At 42.0% G+C, this 20,715-nt stretch overlaps 1 long non-coding RNA gene across 6 annotated transcripts in view; it reads right to left on the bottom strand.

Annotated features, from left to right (window-relative positions):
- Positions 1 to 462: 462 nt before the first annotated feature.
- Positions 463 to 20,715, bottom strand: part of LOC138921999 (uncharacterized) — a 183,889-nt gene continuing 163,636 nt past the window's right edge. For 2 of the 6 annotated variants that reach the window (XR_011435090.1, XR_011435086.1), the window contains exons 2-5: positions 3,906 to 3,991; positions 3,329 to 3,437; positions 1,732 to 1,858; positions 463 to 582 (exon numbers count right to left, since the gene is read on the bottom strand). This is a non-coding gene — a long non-coding RNA (uncharacterized lncRNA). Of the gene's footprint in view, positions 583 to 1,731; positions 1,859 to 3,328; positions 3,438 to 3,905; positions 3,992 to 5,612; positions 5,730 to 6,041; positions 6,175 to 20,715 lie in introns of those variants that run through there. The other 4 variants (XR_011435085.1, XR_011435089.1, XR_011435088.1 and 1 more) reach the window with 4 other exon arrangements.

Genomic DNA, 20,715 nt, shown 5'->3' with positions numbered 1-20,715 from the left:
ACCTCTGGAAGCCCCTGTGCTGAGAGCTGCTGGCAGTGGGCAGCCGCACCACGGAGCCCAAGAGGAGGGAGCCCAGAACAAGTGGCTCGGGTCTTGGGCACACTGGGGCATGTCGGGAAGCAGCCCCAAGTGCCGGTCCCCGGGAGGGAGTGCTGCCCAGGGCAGGCTTCAGGACCTGGCTCAGAAGTAGAGGCCAGCCAGTGCTCGAGGATGAGGGAGTGTGTTCTAGGAAGAGTCTGGTCCCCGAGTCCTGGGGATGGCTGGCCTTGGCCCAGTACCTACTGCCCGGCTTGTGGGGCTTTGCTGCCTGATTTTACCCTAGCAGAGTTCTCCTTGGTTAGCAGCTGACATCACCCCTCCACCTGACTCTTTCCTCCAGCTCTAAACAGAACATGAAGAGTTTTTTAAGATAACCATTTACAATAGTATCAAGCTAGGAACAGACTTAACAAAAGATGTGTATGACTTCTGAGAAAACTGTAAAACTTTATTGAAAGAATTTAACATGTCAAATTATCAATATAACTAACAGCATGTGTGGCTTCAGCTTGTCTTCTTTTTAACTTGTTATTTGTCCACCATCTAAAATATAAACATAACAGTGAGATGCATTACTTGAGAGAACTTTACTTAGACGATAATAAAGGTACACAAAGGACACTAGTTTTGGTTTTGTAAGACGAGACTAACACCAGAACTCTTAACCACTGCACAGACTTCCATGCTAATGTACACTTTTAGCCATCTGAGCACAAATTTCTTAAATGCGTCACTCTTTTTGGTGGTATGAAGAAACATAGATTTCTCAAGCCCAGAACAGATTAAATCCCATGAGCCCTATTTAAAGTAATTTTAAGTAGACAGCAAAAACTGCCAGTGATTTCAGTTAAAATCAACCAAACAAAAACTCAAAGAGCGAAACAAGCAAGCAAACCCAGTGTTATTCAAACGCATTGACTTGAAATAGTCTTCTAATTATTTATATTAGCTAAAATAATGTCATACTTGCAAGTGCCTAACTAAAGAGAAAGCAAAGAACAGCACTCCATTTGGTTTGTCTCTTTTGTGCAAAAATATTTCATTTTTGAATTCAGCCTTTACATACGGTCTATTTATAGCAGGGTGGCCATTTACTCCATTTGCACTTGTTGTCCTGGTCTAAGCAGTCATAGTGCCCCCTTTAATTCTCAAGAGTGTCCCGCTTTGGATGATAAAAACGACATGGTCACTAGTTTTAAGCCACTACTATCATAGATACATTAAAATGTGAGGGGAAATACTACCATTTCTCAGCCTGGCTCACAATTTTTAAAAACCCAACAAACCAACCTAGAAAAGCCAAAACATACAGATCCATATGATTTTTAGGTGTCCAAAAGATAAACTGATTTTTGAGAAACAGTTCTGGCAAATTAAAAAAAATAATAATACAATTGTGTTGTTTAGATATCCAGTTATACTGAGGTATGTTAAATAATTTATGTACTTTAAGAAGTATTTGATCACTTGCCTTGGGTTTTAAAGGACTTCCACTCCAAAGTAATAATACTTCCATGTTTTATAATTCAACAACATGACTGACTTAATTCATTTTTTTCCCTGACACTGTCTTTGAATCAAGCATTTGGCGTCTGAACTACCTTTCAAATAATCTTTGTGCAATTTGTTAAGAGAGTGTAATACTGTAGAAAAGAGCAACTCCACAACTTGCATTCTTAATGGATAACATACCTGTTTCTGGAATTTTAGCAAGCACTAGGATTAGGTGGAGTCTTCCCTTTCTCATCAAGGCCATCTCCAAGCTTGCCGTCAGGCTTTTCCAGACCCAATACCTGGCTATCATCTTCCAATTCAGCTTCTTATATAAATAAAGAGGTATTAATGTAAGCAGTAAACCATAAATCAATGTTATTAAATAAGGCTCTGAAAGTTAGTATTGCAGTAAATGTGATGCATAACAATGCAATGAGTATTAGAGTTTTCTGCTACAAAGTAGAGAAGTTGTGTTTCTCATATATTCTCTCTTCTATGAAGTTTCTTTTTCTAAAACTGTTTCAGACAACTTAGTTGTCACCTTTGTAACCTATAGACATTTCTATTACTGCACTTATCTCATTAGATCAGCTGTATGTTTACATGAATTTGATAAGACTGTGAGCTCAAGACAGAAATTATTCTCTCATTTATATTTATATCCTCAGCACCTAGTACATTATCTACCACCAAGCAGGCCCCAATAAATGAGTGAAAAATGTCTTTAAAGATAGTAAAATGAGATAAACCCAAACTGCAGAACATTTCACAAAACAACTGGTTTGACCTCCAAAAAATGTCAATCATGAAAGGCAAAAACTGAGGAATAATTCCAGGTTAAAGGAGTCCAAAGAGAGATGACAACTAAATGCAATAGGTGGTCTTGGATTGGATCCTGGATCAGCAAAATATAATGCTATAAAGGATATTAATAGGCCAACTAACAAAACTAGCTATTACTAAGTCAACTGTCTACATATTAGATAATAATGTTTTCTCAATGTCAAATTTCCTGAATTTGATCATTGTACTGGGGTTATGTAAGAGAATTTCCTTGTTTTTAGGAGATACATACTGAATTAGAGAGTAAAGAGTAATATTTGAAATCTACTCTCAAATGGTTTAGCGATAATAATGTATGTATTGATAGCTAAAGAGAGGGTGGTATGTGGCAAAATGTTAGCAATTGGTGAATCAAGGTAAAGAGGATACAGAAGTACACCGTACTTTCTTCTAACTCTTCTGTAAGTTTTAAATCTTTTCTAAGTAAAAAGTTAAAAACAAGAATATGTGACAACTTGATTATGGTTTAGGAGGACAAAAATATTGAAGACTTTAAGAGCAACTAGGAAAGGATTTCACACTTCGATTTCTCTATATTATGAAAATTTTTAAAAATTACAATCTTAAGAGCTAACCAAAATATATTTAGGTCTACTGAAACTTTTGATGCAATGACTTAAGAAGCCCAGAAAACAACGTTCCAAGAAGACCAAGTTTAACCAGTGAAATAGTGTACAATTTTGTCTAAATTTAATGTTCTTTCTTTTGATTTGCTAACATAGAGCCTTGGCAAGAATTATTTTTTCCAAGCATGCCAAATAATTTAAAATTTAGAAAGGGTAAAAGGCTGACAAAGGGAAAACTCATCACCAAGAGGGACTGCAGTTAGCTGCAAACTCTACCTCTCCCTTACCAAACAGATTTCCAGCCACTCTGCAGGGGATGCTTTATCCACTCCTGTTACTAGTATAACATAAATGATACACAAAATGTCCCTCCTTCCCCCCTTCACCTTGAACTGCAGGTGCTCCTCCTTCTTCTCTCTCCTGTCCAAGTTCAATATCTGGATTCTCAGCTGGTGGTTTCTCTTGTTGAGAATTTTTGTCACCTGCTTGCTGGGCCTTGGGGGAGGGGAGGTGCAAATAAAAAGTATTGTTACTAATACTACGACAATAGAAGGCACAAATATACATACTATTGGACGTAACTAACCACAAAGCTGAAGAGGTTTTTCCTATACTCTTCTCTGTAAGTACTCTTAATAAACTTATTTTATATAGAAAATACTCTAAGAAAGGAATTATCTGCAAGGATCAACAATTCTGGAAACCTTTTCAATCTTTTCTGGGCTGTGTGTTGTTTAATAAGCACAATAGGAAAGCCATAGGGGTGATTTCTAGGCTCATATCAATATACATACCTAGGCAACACCAGAATATAAGTCTCCTTGCTCAATGTCTCATTCATGGGATTCACTTTTCACCCATTTTTGGCAAGGAAATCCCTGATACAACAGATCTATATTAGTTTAACAACTTTTCCCCCAAAATTAATTTCTGACAATGGAAGTAAGATGTTAAAGCACTCACAAGCACAGGTTCAACCAGATTGGAAGACTCTTGACCATTTCCCCTTTCTCGAGATCTTGATCTTACTCGTGCACTCATATTTCACCCTGAAAGCAGAAAAGTGTGAACTGGAGAATGTAATAAAAAAAGAATAATTATACTAGACTATTTCCATAGCCAGCTGCTGATGGTTCAAAAAACCCCCAAAAAACTCTTCTTTACATTTGGTGAGACTTAAGTCTTGAATTGATAACTGCCTGTTTTCCAATCACAGCAAATAAGGCTGTCCGCAAATCCTTGTTTCTCTCACAGCTAATTCGGGGAGAAGGAACCTTTAAGTACTTAATTTCCTAAAGAGATTTAGTTTCACAACTGGACTCTCCAGTATGAAGAGATTTTGTACTAAACAGCCACATCCAGTTCCCACCGAGGACTCCGGAGTCTGTGCTCTGTCGGAAGTCCCAGGTACCTCCAGGACCCAGATACCTCCAATAACGCCCCTAAGACTCACTCCATCTTCATCGGATCCGCTCCCCTCGCGGCCCGCCATCTTCCCTTGTCCACACCCCAACACAACAACAACGGGCATGGCAGCTGTGATGCCTGTAAGGAGGACTAGGACCTCGAGGACCCTCCTCCTCTGGGGCCACAGATTGCACTTCCACGACCCGCTCAAGCCTGCTGGCTCTGTCATCACTCATTCACACTTAAACTCCTGGGAAGACTGATCTCCAGACCCCCGATTGAGTCCAAGCCCACTAAAGAGAACCCAAATAGTAAGACGCGACCTGCAAAGCTCAGCTCCCAGAACGTTACGCGCCCCCGACGCAGACAGCTGCTGAGAAAGTATGCAGCACTGGGCATGCGCACTGCATCCCGCCTGTGCCTGGCGAGGTGTGTTCCCCGCCCCCTCACCGGAGCCCCACTGAGGACTCTCCAGTATGTCTTCCACCAGCAGTTCCTGGTGCCCCCAGGACCCAGATACCTCCAATAACGCCCCCAAGACTCACCCCGTGTCCCCTGAACCCCCTCCCCTCCTCAGCCCACCGTCCTGCCTTGTCCCAGCACCACCACGATGACAAGGGTCATAGCGGCTACAACACCTGGTAGTCCTCGAAAACCTTCCTCTGAGGGGGCCACAAATCGCGCCACCCAGATCCTCTGAAGCCCACTGGCTCCCTCCTCACACTCACTGACAGACTCCTGGGAGAACTGATCTACTGACCTAGCAACAATATCAGACAACAAAAAAGAACCCAGACAATTTAAGACACCACCCGCCCAGCTCGCCGCCCGGAACATTATGCACCCCAGACGCTGACCCCCACGGGCAAGCACGCGGCATTGGGCATGCGCACTGTGTCGCGCCTGTGCCCGGCGGGCCGGATTCCCCGCCCCTTCACTCCGGCCCCACTGAGGACTCTCGAGTCCGTCCTCTATGAACAGTTCCTGGTGCCCCCAGGACCCAGATACCTCCAGTAACGCCCCCACGACTCACCCCCTCTCCATCTGACCCCATCCCATCCTCAGCCCCACCGTCCTGCCTTGTCCTGGCCCACTACGACGACAAGGGTCATGGCGACTGCGATGCCCGGGAGGACTAGGGCCTTGAAGGCCTTCCTCCTCGGGGACCACACATCGCGCCACCCAGACCTTCCAAAGCCCACTGGCTCCCTCCTCACACTCACTCACACTTAAACTCCCAAGAGGACTCATCTCCAGACCTACCGACAGTCTCAGCCAACACAACAGAACCCACACGACTTAAGACACGACCTGCACAGCTCAGCGCCCAGGTTATGCAGCCCCAACGCTGACAGCCGATACGAAGGCACAGCACTGGGCATGCGCACTGCGTCCCGCGTGTGCTTGGCGGGCTGGATTCCCCGCCCAGTCTCCAGGGCCCCACTGAGGACTCCGGAGTCCGTGCTCTGTCGGCAGTCCCGGCTGCCCCCAGGACTCACCCCGTCTTCCTCGGACCCACCCCCCCTCCGCGGCCCACCGTCCTCCCTCGTCCCAGCACCACTACGACAAGGGTCATGGCGGCTGCGATGCCTGTGAGGACAAGGACGACGACCTCGAGGACCTTCCTCCTCCGGGCCAGGAACCACGCCGTCCCGACCTGCCGAAGCCCGCTGGCTCCCTCCTCACACTCACTCACGGTTAGACTCCTGGAAGGACTGCTCCGCGGACCTACCGACTGAGCCTCAGCCAAGAGGAAAAGAAGCACGACCGCAAGACGAACCCGCACAGCCCGGCGCCTGGAACGTTATGCACCCCGGACCCTGAGGGCTGCTGGGAAAGCGCGGCACCGGGCATGCGCGTTGCGTGCACCTGTGCCCGGCCGGCTGGGTTCTCCGACCCTCACCCGGGCCCCCGTGAGGACTCTCGAGTCTGTCCTCTATGAACAGTTCCTGGTGCCCCCAGGACCCAGATACCTCCAGTAACGCCCCCACGACTCACCCCCTCTCCACCTGACCCCTTCCCGTCCACGGCCCACCTTCCTCCCTTGTCCCGACCCCGCCACGACGACAAGGGTCGTAGCAGCTGCGACTCTTGTGAGGGTAAGGATGACGACCTCGGGGACCTTCCTCCTTGGGGGCCATAGGTTGTGCCACCCCCACCCGCCTGAAGCCCGCTGGGTCCCTCCTCACACTCTTTCATACCTGTTCACACTTAGACTTGCCGAGAAACAGCCGAGAGCCTGGTGGAGAATCAGAAGGCGAATGAAAATGGTTGTCTACCTAACGTTGCCGGCTAAACACAACCTCTGCGGGGTCAAATTCACCAGCCAATCCCAAGCCTCAGAGGTGTGCAAGGTAGCACCCGTGTGCATGCAACAGTGATGTGTGTGTCACATGGGCTGTGGTTCCAGTCCTCCCCCACCAGGTAGAGGCTCTGCCCTACCTAGAGCAGGGCGTTGCTTCCCAGTCCCAAAGGGACTTGTCCTTGCCTTCTCCACCCGCAAAAAACTTTCAGGCCTTTTGTGCCTAGGAGTGTTCCCAGCCCTGCATTTCACCTGCCAATTGACCTTCCAAATTTTCCTTTCAGTGGCCCTCAAGAGAGTCTTTAGTCTCCCCAGAGATGTGTGAAAGCTTTTAGCCTCTGAAAGAGTGCAAAGCCATTTAAAGTATGACAGAGATTCAGAAAATGTAAAGGATTGATAAATCCAAATACATAAGCCTTAAAACTTGCAGACATCCTGTGACCCAGCATTTCTACTTCTAGAACTTTGTATTAAGGAAACTATCTTGGATGTGAATAAAGATTTAAATACATGGGACTTCCAAAGCAGCTTAATTTATAAAAGCATGGTCATGAACTTGCCACATAAGTAAACCGCAGCTCATTTGAAAAGGGAATATGGCTGCCCATTGAAACTAATGCTGAATAATGTTTGCTGTCCTAGTGGTGCTGCTCACAGTAAGTTATTAACTTGAAACAGCCACTTCTGTAGCACTGTATACGTGCGGCATGATCCCAATAAAAGAGGGAGGCTTTGGAAAAGTTCACCAGCACTACTACACCACCAACCGTCCTCTCCGACAGTATATATGCTTTGTTTTCCTGAAGCCAGCACGTTCTGAGTCTCCAAAGACACATGATTCTGCAAGGGTAACCCAGCAGATAAAATGTAGTCCTCGGGGTTGTAGGTCTCCTGCACCTGGTGCATCTCACAGGGCTTTGCCACCACCTAAGCAGTCTGGTCCTCTGCTGTCAGGAAAGAGGTGGGATGAGGGGAAGTGAGAGGGAGGACAGCAGCCCGCTACACCTGCTTTGGGGTACCTTCAGGACAGAAGGGAGTTTGCCTTGCCCTTCCCTACCCCTACTCCCTCCAAAAAACCTTTCCGTCTTTGCATGTCCAGGACTGTCCCCAGACCCTGCAGATTACCTTTAGAGGAGCACACATTCTTTGAGAGTTAGAAAGATCCCCTGTAGCAAAAGTAGAATTGCCACATCCCTCGCTCTCTCCCTCCTTCCCTTTCACTCTCCTTCCCTCTCTCCTTTCCCCTCTTCCTCCCTCCCTCCCTATTACAGACAAGATATGTAGTCATTTTAGAGCCGAGTGTAAAGAACATATAATTCTTCCTTGATCTCACCAATCAGGGATAACTACTTTTAATATCTAATCAGGAGCTGCTCCTACAGCTCTGATCTTTATGTATATGAGATAAAAATTTATTGAGAAGGACTGAGTTCTCACACTCTTCAATCAACATAAATTGGGGCTCTGACCTCCATCTCGTGTTTCTCCTCAGTCTTTTCATTGGCTCTTAGTAATTTCCTGTTATCTCTTGGAAAGGCTCTTTGCTGCCCAGCTGTCTCCCTGACCTTGGTGCTTTGTCTTTTGGCAGCAGCTGTGTTCTCTGGGTAGGATCAAGTTTCTCCAGGACACCGTGAAGAAGTTAGAGGGAAGATAGGATCCTTTCTGTGTGAGAGCTTGGAGTCTGAACTGAAAAAGAAACCCTGATTTGCCCAGTGCAGCAAGCCTTCCCGGGTAACCTCATCCTCAGGCAACACTAGTGCAGAGCAAGCACTCTGACCAAGGACAATCAGGTACTCCCAAGCCCTTGTTTGTATCATTCTGATGATTGTAGATATCATTTCATTTTATTTATTTCATGGCACAAGTACTATCTGCTCCTTACAAATAATTCAGTCACTAACAATTGGCCAGTCTCACTGTCTTGTCATTATCATTTAAATCCCAGTATAAGTTACCTAATTCTGGATAGAATGAACACCTGGCAGTAATGGTGGTGTTGCTAGGACCACTGAGGGGAGCCACAGGGCATCCCCTCCTGCCCCACCACCCCCTCCTTTCCCTCACCATAGCAGACGAAAAAGAGACCCTTTGTTCTTCCATTTCCCATGGCCAGAGGTGATAACCATGTGTGGGGACTGGCGACTGTGCCCAGTCTGGAGTGGAGCAGGTGTCAAGGTCGAACACCAGGCAAGGCCCAAGTGGTGCCTGGGCCAAAGGTGAGCTCTATGCAGACTGTCCTGAAACCCAATGGAAGAAATATGGGAAATGCTACCTGAGCCAGCTGTGAGTGGGATGCACAGACACAAGGCCATGGTGAAGCTGTGGTGAGGTGGCAGCTGTGATTATACAGTGCATGGCGTGATGATCCAGCCCATTACCAATACCTGGAGGAGGGAAAGATTCAGGGTCACATGCTGACTGCAGATGTATGCTCCAGAGGGAGGCCATGGTGGTAGGGACCACTCTGTTCTTCCCTGTCTGGCCTCGGGTACTGTCCCTGTAAGTCTGGGGATGGGCCAGACCTGGGAGAGTTACTGCCCACAACCCTCACCCTCACCCACAGTTGGGGGAAATCCCAACAGCCAGCCTTGGAGAGAGAGCAATAGAGGCTGCAGTTGGGGTATGTGAGGGGTTCTGTATTGAGTCCCAACAGCTTGTGCAACCCATCCCACCCCTTTCAATGGAGGGAGAGGGAGCAAGTTTAGAGGTTCATGAGAAACTCCTAATGCTCTCAAGTATCTCAATTAGTAATGCCCTAAGCATCCTTTCCTAGCAGTCTCCCTTTGGGATTCATCCTGAAGTTATAATCATCCAAGAAGACTGCAGTATATTCACAACAGTTACAAAAGTGAAAACTCAAAAGTGCCTGTGTGTTCAGTAATGTACTTGCTCATATGAATTGCAGTAAAACTAGGCAGTTGGGGGGCCAGCCTGGTGGTGCAGTAGTTAAGTTCACATACTCTGCTTTGGCAGCCTGGGGTTCATGGGTTCAGATCCTAGGCATGGACCTAGCACCACTGGTCGAGCCATGCTGTGGCGGCATCTCACATAAAATAGAGGAAGACTGGCACAGGTGTTAGCTCAGCGACAATCTTCCTTAAGCAAAAAGAGGAAGATTGGCAACAGATATTAGCTTAGGGCTAATCTTCCTCACACAAAAAAAACCTAGATAATGGAAGTTTTGCAGCCATTGAAGAATTAGATAAATTAACATGTATTGATCTAGACTGATGTTCATTAATTAAGGTTAAATAATACAAAAAAGTATCTGTGGGTGTGCTTTATGTTGATTGTTCATGGCCTTTTACCATTATAGGTAAAATAGGAATGAACATCTTATACTTGCACTGTAGCACACTTTTCTCGTATTTTCTTAGGATATATTCCTGGAAATTGAATTGCTGGGTGAAAGGAAAGTGAGGGATTTAAAGGTTTTGATGTATATTGCTAGGTGATTCTAGCATCTAGAATCTCATAAAATGGTTTTGAGAATCCATTTTACACTCCAGCTTGAGAATAAGAATGCTCATTTTCTTCCAACCTTGCAATTGTTGGGTGTAACATTATTTCTTTTTCTGCTATTTTGATAGGAGAAAATAATACCACACTAGTATCTGAATTTGCATTTTGCTAAATAATGTTGAACATTATTATTCAAGTAATTCATGCTCATAGTAAAAAATTCATAAAATCAGAAAGAGAAGAACTAAGAAACAACCTTGGAATTCCAACATTCATTAAAAACCTCTCCTCTATTTGTCGTTTTAGTGCATGTATTTTCATATATATGAAAATATATTACACATTCATTCTAGATTATCATCCATGCTGCAGCAAACATCCTCATGGATCATTCCCTGCCCACTTCCTTAATAATCTTTTCAGGAAAAAAATTCTTATATGAGGAAATAGAGGCTTGAGAGTATTTGCGACTTGTCCAACATCACACCCTCTGGCGAGGTATTCCAGGAATTAAACCTATGTCTTTCTGATTCCACTGACTTCACTCATTTCTTTACCTTGTGCTGCCTCAAGAATCTACTAGTTCCCTTGAATCCTTTAGCTCAAGAAGAAGCTTAGCAACCCCCTGTCCACCATCCACAAGAGGTGATGTGGAGGTGATGTGGTATAAGTACCCAAACATGCGGGATGCAGCACTGGCAGAAGGAACCTCATGAGCTAAGTCATGGAAGCTGGTAGGTCAGAACACGCTTGGAAACTACAGAGTCCACTGAGGCTGGAGTGAGGCTATGGGTGAGAGGTGGATCTTTCTTTGGTGTTCTTGGCCAACAATAGACCACAATAAGTGCCCAAATAGACTCTGAATATAAATATTCTGTGAGGTAATTTTTCTTTTTTTCTCTCCAAAGCCCCAGTACATAGTTGTATATCCTAGTTGTAAGTCATTCTGATTCTTCTATGTGGGACGCCACCACAGCATGGCTTGATGAGCAGTATGTAGGTCTGCACCCAGGATCCGAACTGGCAAACCCTGGGGCCCTGAAGTGGAGTGTGTGAACCGAACCACTCAGCCATGGGGCCAGCCGGGGTAATTTTTCTAAATCACTGCCTGGTAAACATGAAGGAAGTTTACATTATTGCAAAAGAGAATTCCTGTAAATCTGATTGACAAACTATGTCATTTTAAACTTTGACTCCAACAATCTCAACTCCTTCAGATACTACTCATGCACATTTAGTTGTTATACACACACTCACATTTATTCAGATAGCTATTACTTAGTGTCAGCATATCTGAGTGGTTCACTTGAAATAGTAGAGAGGAAGGAAGGAAGGTTCTGTCCCTCTTGACACCTCCATCACCTAAAGGAATTGCCTTTTTTTCCCCATCCTCCTTACACAGAAGCCTGCAGGTTTGCCTTTCTATGCCAACCAATCCCCAGTTTATAATTGTGCCTTCAATCTTCATTGATAATATGCAGGCTTTTCATGTGTGCTAGAAAGCTTATTTGGCTCTGGACTTCTCTCTCTTGGATGAGTTTCCTCTTATGCCTGTATACCCTAGTAGTCAGGCAATTGGTGAGGGTACCTTGGTCATGCTGGCCGTTGCTAGCTGTTATGCCGCTCCCTATATACCTTTGCCAAAAATCTGTTGTCCATGTATATGTGGTTTTATTTCTGGACTCTTGGTTCTGTTCCATTGATCTATCTGTCTTTTTGCCAATACTAGACTATTGTGATATAGTTTTATAATAATTCTCAAACTGTTGTTTTGGCTAATCTAGGTCCTTTGCATTTCCATACAGTCTTACAATCAGCTTGGGATTTTGATTGGGAATGCATTAAATTTATAGTTACTTTGGGGAGAATTGACACCTTAACAATTTTGAGTCTTAAGACCCATGAACAAGATATAGCTCTCCATTTACTTAGGTCTTAATTTCTCTCAGCAATATTTTGTAGTTTTCAGTGTACTAATCTTTCACTTCTTTTGTCAGATTTATCCCTATGTATTTCATATGTTTTATGCTATTGTAAATTATATTAGCTTTTATTTCAATTTTTGGTTGTTGCTAGTATATAGAAATACAATTGGTGTCTTTATAGTGAGCTTGTATGCTGCAACTTGGCTAGACTCACTTGTTGGTTTTAGTAACTTTTAATTAAATACCATCACATTTTCTAGGTAAATGATCATGTTATCTGTGAGTAGACAGTTTTACTTCTTCATTTCCAATCTGGATGTATTTTATTTCTTTATCTTCCCTGATTACACTGCCTAGAAACTCGAGTACAATGTTGAATACAACTGGTGAGAGTGGATATCCCTGTCTTGTTCCTGATCTTAGTTAGGGTCAAAGCATTCAACATTCTGCATCTATTGAGACAATTATATGGGTTTTTCCTTCTTAGCTTGTTAATATGGTAAATTTCATGGATTGATTTTCAAATATTAAACCAGCCCTGCATTACTGAGATAAATTCCATTCAGTCATGATTTATTATCCTTTTAACATATCCTTTTGACATGATGTATTATCCTTTTAACTTATCCTTTTAGCAAAACATATTTAACATAATATCCATTTAACATATTGTTAGATTTAATTTGTTAAAATCTTCTTTAGAATTTTTGCATCTATATTTATGAGAGACATTGATCTGTAGTTTCCTTTTCTATTAATGTCTTTATCCGGTTTTGGAATCAAGGAAATTCTGGCCTTATAGAATGAGTAAGCAAATATTCTTTCCTTTTCAAGTTTTGGAAGAGTTTGTGTAGAATTGTTATTATTTATTCCTTAAATATTTGGTAAAATTCTCCAGTGATGCCATCTAAGCTTGGAGTTTTCTTTGTGGGAACATTTTTTCACTAAAATTTCAGTTTTTTTTAATAGATAAAGGGTTATTCAGGTTATTTATTTCTTCTTAGGTGAGCCTTGGTAGGTTAAGTCCTTCAGATTGTTTATTGTATCCTTGCTGATTTTCTGCCCACATGTTCTATCAATTATTGAAAACAGGATATGAAAATCTCAGACTATAATTGTGGATTTGTCTATTTTTCCTTGCAGTTCTGTCAGTTTTAGCTTCATATAGTTTGTAGCTATGTTATTAGATGCATAAAAATTTAGGATTGTTAGGATTGTCATAAGCGTAAATGTAAAAATCTTCAACAAAATATCAGCAAACTGAATCTAGCAATATATAAGAAGAATAATAAAACCACAGCCAAGGAAGGTTTATTCCAGGAATGCAAGGCTAATGCAATATTCAAAAATCAATCAGTATAATTCTCCATATTAACAGTCTAAAGAAGAAAACTACATGATTATGTCAATTGATGCAGAAGAGGCATTTGACACTACAACATCCTTTCATGATAAAAACTCTCAGCCAACTAGAACTAGAAGGAAATTTCCTGAATTTGGTAAAGCGTATCTACAAAAATCCTACAACTAACATCATATTTGATGTTAAAAGACTGAATGCTGTCCTCCGAAGATCATGAATGAGGCAAAAATTTCCATTCTCCCCACTCCTATTCAACAACATGCTGGAAGTCTTAATCAGTATTGTAGGGGAGGAAGACATTTCCTCTATCCACTCTCGGTCCTTCTGGCTAGACTACAAATTAAATTGACATGAGACAGAATAGCAGAAGAAAATTAAACAAAGCTTTATAACATGTATACGTGGGAGAGACTCAGGGAAAACCAAGCAACTCGCCAAAATGGCAGAAGCTCTCACCTTAAATACCATCCTCAGCTAAAGACAAAGGAGGATGTTGGGAGTGGGGGGAGTCAGTTATGGGAGATTACCAGAAAAGCACAGTAAACAAGAGTAAGGTTATTATGCAGATTTAAGTCCTTGCCTTCCACATTGATAAGAGTTTCTGGAGAGAAGGTCATCCCCCTTTCTTCCTGGTACAGAGAGGGAGACACCTTTACAGATGGAGATTTCCCTTACAAACGTAAATGTCTCTTAGCAGAGGGTAACTTCTACTTTTCAGAGTTTCTCTCATGTCTGCAGTTTTTAAAAGTAATCAGCCCAAAATAATCCTCAGATTATCATGCCAAAGACACATATCTTGGGGTGGCCAATGCCAATCCCCCACAGTATAATAAGGCAAGAATAAGAAAGAAAAAAGGCATTCAGTTTAGAAAGGAAGAAATAAAAATCACCCTATTTGCAGACATGTTTGTCTACATAGGAAATCCCAAGGAATCTACCCAAAAAATCCCTCTTAGAACTAATAAATGAGTTTAAAAGACAGCAGAAAACAAGACCAACACACCAAAAGCAATTGAATTTCTATACATGAGCAATGTACAATTGAAAACCAAAATTATTTTTTAAAAACATTTATAATCATTTAAAATGTAGAGGAGGAAGACAGTTCCTCTACCGTCTCTAGCTCCTTCTGGATAGCCTAAGAATTAAATTGACATGAGACAGAATAACAGGAGAAAATCAAACAAAAGTTTATAACATGTATTCATGGGAGAAATGCAGGAAAACCGAGCATCTCGCCAGAATGGCTGAGGTCACCACCTTAAATACCATTTTTAGCTAAAGACAAAGGAGGGTGTTGGGGGTAGTGCTTTGGGACTTCAAGAGGAGGAAGGCAGTTTACATGGAGATGGAGCTGCAAATGGGCCAACTATAGACAATGTGACCTGAGAGACACGTTTTACTTTACATTACGTTACATTTATCTGATGGTATCAGCTCCTCCCTGGAACAGGCCCTTCTATTTTAAATTCTTTCTTTGGTGGGAGGTCAAAGTTTTTTTCAGAGTCTTTTGTTCTTAAAAATAAGCCAAAGAGACACATTTTGGGGTGGCCAATTCTGATCCCCCACAAAACCATTGACATACTTAGATATAAATCTCACAAAACATGTACAGGATCTGTATATTGAAAACTACAAAACAGTGGTCAAAGAAATCAAGGAAGACCTAAGTAAATGGGAATACATATTGTGTTCATGGATTTGAAAACCCAACATAGTAAAGATGCCAACTATCTCCAAATTGATACAGAGCTTTAACACAACACCGAATAAAATCCTAGCAGAATTTTTTTGTACATATAGACAAGCTGGTTCTAAAACGTATAAAGAAAGGCAAAAGAATTGCAATAGCTAAAGCAATTCTGAAAAAAAGAAGAAAGTTGGAGGAATCACACTACCTGGTTTTGTAGAGTATTTATCGGGTCATTTTCAGACTGTCCCTCAATTTGGGTTTGATATTTTCTCAGGATTGAACTAGAATAATAGTTTTTGAGAAGAATACCATTCAAGTGAAATGCCCTCTTCATTACATCATATCAGAGGATACACGATATAAATATGACTTGTTACTGGTGATGTTAGCCTTGATCACTTGGTTAAGGTGGTGTCTGTCAGATTTCTCCACTATAAAATTACTATTTTTCCCTTTCCATACTCTCTTCATTAGAAGTGCATCACTGGGGCTGGCCCCGTGGCTAAGTGGTTAAGTTCACATGCTCCACTTCAGTGACCCAGGGTTTCGCCGGTTTGGATCCTGGATATAGACCTAGCACCACTCATCAGGCCATGCTGGAGCAGCATCCCACATAGCATAACTAGAAGGACCTGCAACTAGAATATACAACTATGTGCTGGGGGACTTTGGGGAGAAGAAGAAAAAAAATTGGCAACAGATGTTAGCTCAGGGCCAATCTTTAAAAAAAAAAAGTTCGGGGCTGGCCCCGTGGCGGAGTGGTTAAGTTTGTGCGCTCCGCAGCAGGTGGCCCAGTGTTTGGTTGTTTCGAATCCTGGGCGCGGACATGGCACTGCTCATCAAACCACGCTGAGGCGGCGTCCCACATGCCACAACTAGAAGGACCCACAACGAAGAATATACGACTATGTACCTTGGGGCTTTGGGGAGAAAAAGGAAAAAATAAAATCTTTAAAAAAAAAAAAAGTTCATTACTAAGTCCAGCCCATACTCAAGGGGAGGAGAGTTAAGCTCCACCTTGGAGGAAAGAACATAAAAGAATTTGTGGATATATGTTAAAATCTCTACAGGAACTAATAAATATTTGGACAAAAATAATTTGAGGCTGTGATTTTAGTATTAATCCATGGATCTTGCCTAGAGCAATTATTACTGTGCTGTTCTAATAGTGATTTTCTGTTTCACTCGTTCCTTCTACATTTATTATTTAAAATTCTTCTGTAGGGAAAATTTGTTCCTTTTCTCCCATTTACTTATTTATTCAATCATTTATTTATATCGATATGGACTCAAGGATATTTATTTTATTTTTTAGGTTCTATTCCAATACAATTGTTCTGTATTTTGTGACTCAAATTCTAGTTTAGTCATTGGGACCCCTTTCAGACTGGCTCTTATGTACTTTTGACATGGACTTCATCTTCTTTTGTTGTTTTGGAGTTTTTTTGTTTGTTTGTTTTTTAGCTTTCCCTTACTTTCTGGCACTGCAAGATAACACAGGTTCACCTTCTGCCCTAGAATCAGCCATTTGTCCAGGGTTCTTAGTTCCTTTTATTGAGAAATGGTATTTAGAAACTAAGATCTGGGTGCCGAACTATCTGACTTTAAGAATGATTATAAAATGACAATAATCAAGACACATTTATCAATGGGATAGAATAAAGTACAGAAATTGGCCCACACAAATATGGCCAATTTTTTTTTTAAGATTTTATTTTTCCTTTTTCTCCCCAAAGCCCCCCTGATACATAGTTGTATATTTTGAGTTGTGGGTCCTTCTAGTTGCGGCATGTGGGACACCACCTCAACGTGGCTTGATGAATGGTGCCATGTCCGTGCCCAGGATCCGAAGTGGTGGAACCCTGGGCCACCTCAGCAGAGCACACGAACTTAACCACTTGGCCATGGCACCGGCCCCGTGGCCAATTGTTTTTTGACAAAAGTGCAAAAGCAATTCAGTGGATAAAGGGTACTATTTTCAGTAAATGGTATGGGGACAAGCGGACGGTGATATGCAACAAAAATGAACCTCTGCTTAAACTTTACACCATATACAAAAATTAACACAAAATGGATCATATATCTAAACATAGAATTTGAAACTATAGAACTTAAAAAAAGAACTTAGGAGACCTTGGATTTGTCCATGAATTCTTAGACATGATACTAAAAGCACAATCCATACAAGAAAAAATTGATAAATCAATCTTCATCAAAATTTAAAACCTTTGCTTTGTGAAAGGACACTGTTAAAATAATGAAAAGAAAATCTTCTCTAAATGCAATGTAGTATCCTGGATTGGATTAAAAGAATATTAGTGGGAAAATTAATTAAATCTGACTAGAGTCTGTAGTTTAGTTAGCAGTACTCCAAGCATAATATGAATGTTAATTTTTCAGTTTTGACAAATGTGCCATGGTTATATTAGATGTTAACATTAGGTGAATCTGAGTGAAAAGTCTATAGGAACTCTCTGTATTATCTTTGCAAGTGTTCTGTAAGTCTAAAATCATTTCAAAATAAAAATGTTTATTAAACAAAAAATATTGCCAAACCTAATAATAAAAAATCAGAGCTGCTGTGCTTGAAGCCAGAGAGGAGAGGCTCTCGGTGGCTCATCATCTCTGTCCCTGAACCCCCATTCTCTTAGGCAGCCTCTAGGGGGGTTCCTCTACAGAACTTCTGGATCCCTTGGAGTCTGATTTCTAAACCATAGGACTAATTGTTAATAAGACTAGAGGATATAAATAGAAGCCTACCTTAGTCCTGAATAAATGAAAATCTATTAGTTTCTCTTTATCTTTAAGGCCTTTTCCTCTGTTAACCTTAAAAATAAAACAGGTAGTTATCATACCGACAAAATGAGTTTATTCAAGAATAGCAATTTGGGATGTGCATGCTATGGCAGGCCATAGGCAAATCTAACAAACGAGGAGAGGAATGTTATTTTATAGAGGAAAAGGAGGAAATTGCAAGGGGTTGTTTTGAACAAAAGTCCATTGGAGAAAAGCAAGAGTTCAGGGTGGTGATGGTTTCTTATTGGCTGAGTTGCTGGGGTAGTGATTTCTGCTTGGGATGGAATGTACGTTTCTTCCTGTAATTGATGATTCTTTCCTGTTGACAACTTTCTATTGGGGTCTGTGATTGACTATCTTTCCTGTAATTGACATTGAAGGGTACTGCATGGGAGCTCCCCCTTCTGGCCTCCTGACTCCATTTTAAATGAGGTTTCCCTTTATTAATTTTCACACCTCTATCATAGAAGAGAATTAATTTGAATTGATATAATCTTCCCTTTACAAGGTTGAACACATTACTGGCTAATATTCTGACCTTAGAACTACAAAGCACTTGATTCTTTGTTCAAGGTATCTTAAAAGTGTCCAAGATAAGGTGACTGGCTTATGATCATGCAAGAGTTAGAGAGGATTAGGCCATGATTTTGAAGATGTATGTGTGTATTACAAAGTCCTATGTGATGTTTGAATTTTCATGAGGGCTCTTCAACATTCTTTTAAAGATTTTATTTTTTTCCTTTTTCTCCCAAAGCCCCCCAGTACATAGTTGTGTATTTTTTAGTTGTGGGTCCTTCTAGTTGTGGCATGCGGGATGCCACCTCAGCATGGCTTAATGAGCAGTGCCATGTCCATGCTCAGGATTTGAACTGGTGAAACCCTGAGCCACCAAAGCAGAGCGTGGGAACTTAAACACTCGGCTGTGGGGCTGGCCCCTTCAATATTCTTAGAACAACAGAATACTAACTTAGAAAAAAAGGCAGCTACAGACAGGGAGAAAATATTTGCAAATCATATATCTGACAAAGGACTTCCATCCAGAATATATAAAGAACTCTCCAAACTCAATAACAAGAAAACATAAATTTCTAGATTGGCAAAAGTCATGGTCATTAAACCAAAGAGGATATACAGATGGAAAATTAGCACATGAAAAGATATACCACATCATTGGCCATTTGGGAAATGCAAATTACAACCACAAAAGATACCATTACACACCTATTAAATGACTAAAAGAAAAAGTATTGACAATACCAAGTACTGGTGATGATGTGGAACCCCTGGATCTCTCGTCTGTTGCTGGCGTGAATGCAAAATTATACAGCCATTCTGGAAGATGGTTTGACAGTTTCCTATAATGTTAAATATACACATACCATATGGCCCAGAAGTTCAGTTCAGAGATGGAGAGCTGGAAAGATGTTGCCTATCCTATCCAAGAAAAAATCTGGATATACTGCAAATTAATGAGTTTTCTTGGACTCATCAGAGAACAGAGGTCATAGAGTAAATGCCATCGCAAAATCTGGAGGGAGACAGGCACCGTCAGGGAGACACAGGACTGGAGCATTTGCTTACCATGGACAGAAGCCAATATGAAGATTAAACGAGAAATTTTGATGAATTCCTGAGGACCAAGTGTGGGCTAGCATGAGAATGTGAAGCTCCCAGGGGACTTCCACCCTCTTGCAGGCTTTTCCTCTAGGAATACCACTAGGGTCACACAGAGGATCCAGAGAAACGTCCCACATGGTACTGGCGAGAGGAGGAGAACAGCAGCCACTGCCTAAATCCTCCCAGACCTATTTCCCCTATCTCCCTTACAGATCAAAAAAAAGCTTCATCTGCAGGCGTTGGAGAATTCTGCTGCAACTAGGGGAAGGCAATGGAGGCCATCAAGGAAACTTGGCCCCGACCCGTCTTCCCTACCTCCCCTAAGTAACAAAAGTTTCCATCTTCAGGAGCCAGGGCATAAAAGGTGTAGCCAGAGTGCATGGGTGGGTAGCCATGCAGCTGAGAGAAGGGAATAGGGGGAAAAAGGCTCTACCCACGGAGGAAGGACAGGAACATTATGAAGTCCACTTCCCCAAGATACCTACCCACAGTGCTTGCCTAAGAATGAGACTTAATCAAAACCGCAGAGAAGACTCTCTCTCCCACCCCAATTTTCATTAGAGCCTTTAACATATTAACTACAATTATCTTAAATTCTCTGACAGTTTCATCATCTGTATTATATCAGAGTTTGGTTCTGATGATTGTCTCTTCAGACTGTTTCTTGCCTTTTTGTATGCATAATAATTCCATGTCGGAAGTCTAACCTGTTGTATAGGACAGTAAATACTAAAGTAAAGTTTTTTCATGTTTGGAGAAGAGCGCTCAGTAACTTCTCTTAGGCTTTTGGTATGGGTACTTCTCCTAGGATTTAGTGTTAATCTAGTCAGGAGTTGTACTTAAATTTGAAGTTTGTTGCTGCTATGGTTACTCTCAGTGCACCAGAGCCTTCAAATCCTTCTAGTGATGCCTTGTTTTGTTCTCCCGACTTGGCTTTGAGTCTTCGCACTGAGTTGTTTCCCAGAGAAAGTCTCTCTCTTACAGTTTTCTTAGCTGTGTTCCATGTTTATTTTCTTTATTTTATTTTATTTTATTTTTTTGAGGAAGATTAGCCCTGAGCTAACGTCTGCCAGTCCTCTTTTTGCTGAGGAAGACTGGCCCTGAGCTAACATGTGTGCCCATCTTCCTCTACTTTATACGTGGGACGCCTGCCACAGCATGGCTTGCCAAGCAGTGCCATGTCCGCTCCCGGATCCGAACCGGTGAAC

This window comes from Equus caballus, chromosome X, assembly GCF_041296265.1.
Source record: "Equus caballus isolate H_3958 breed thoroughbred chromosome X, TB-T2T, whole genome shotgun sequence".
Lineage (NCBI taxonomy): Eukaryota > Metazoa > Chordata > Mammalia > Perissodactyla > Equidae > Equus > Equus caballus.
The sequence above is the reverse complement of the archived record's forward strand: the minus strand, read 5'-3'. Positions and strand labels throughout refer to the sequence as shown.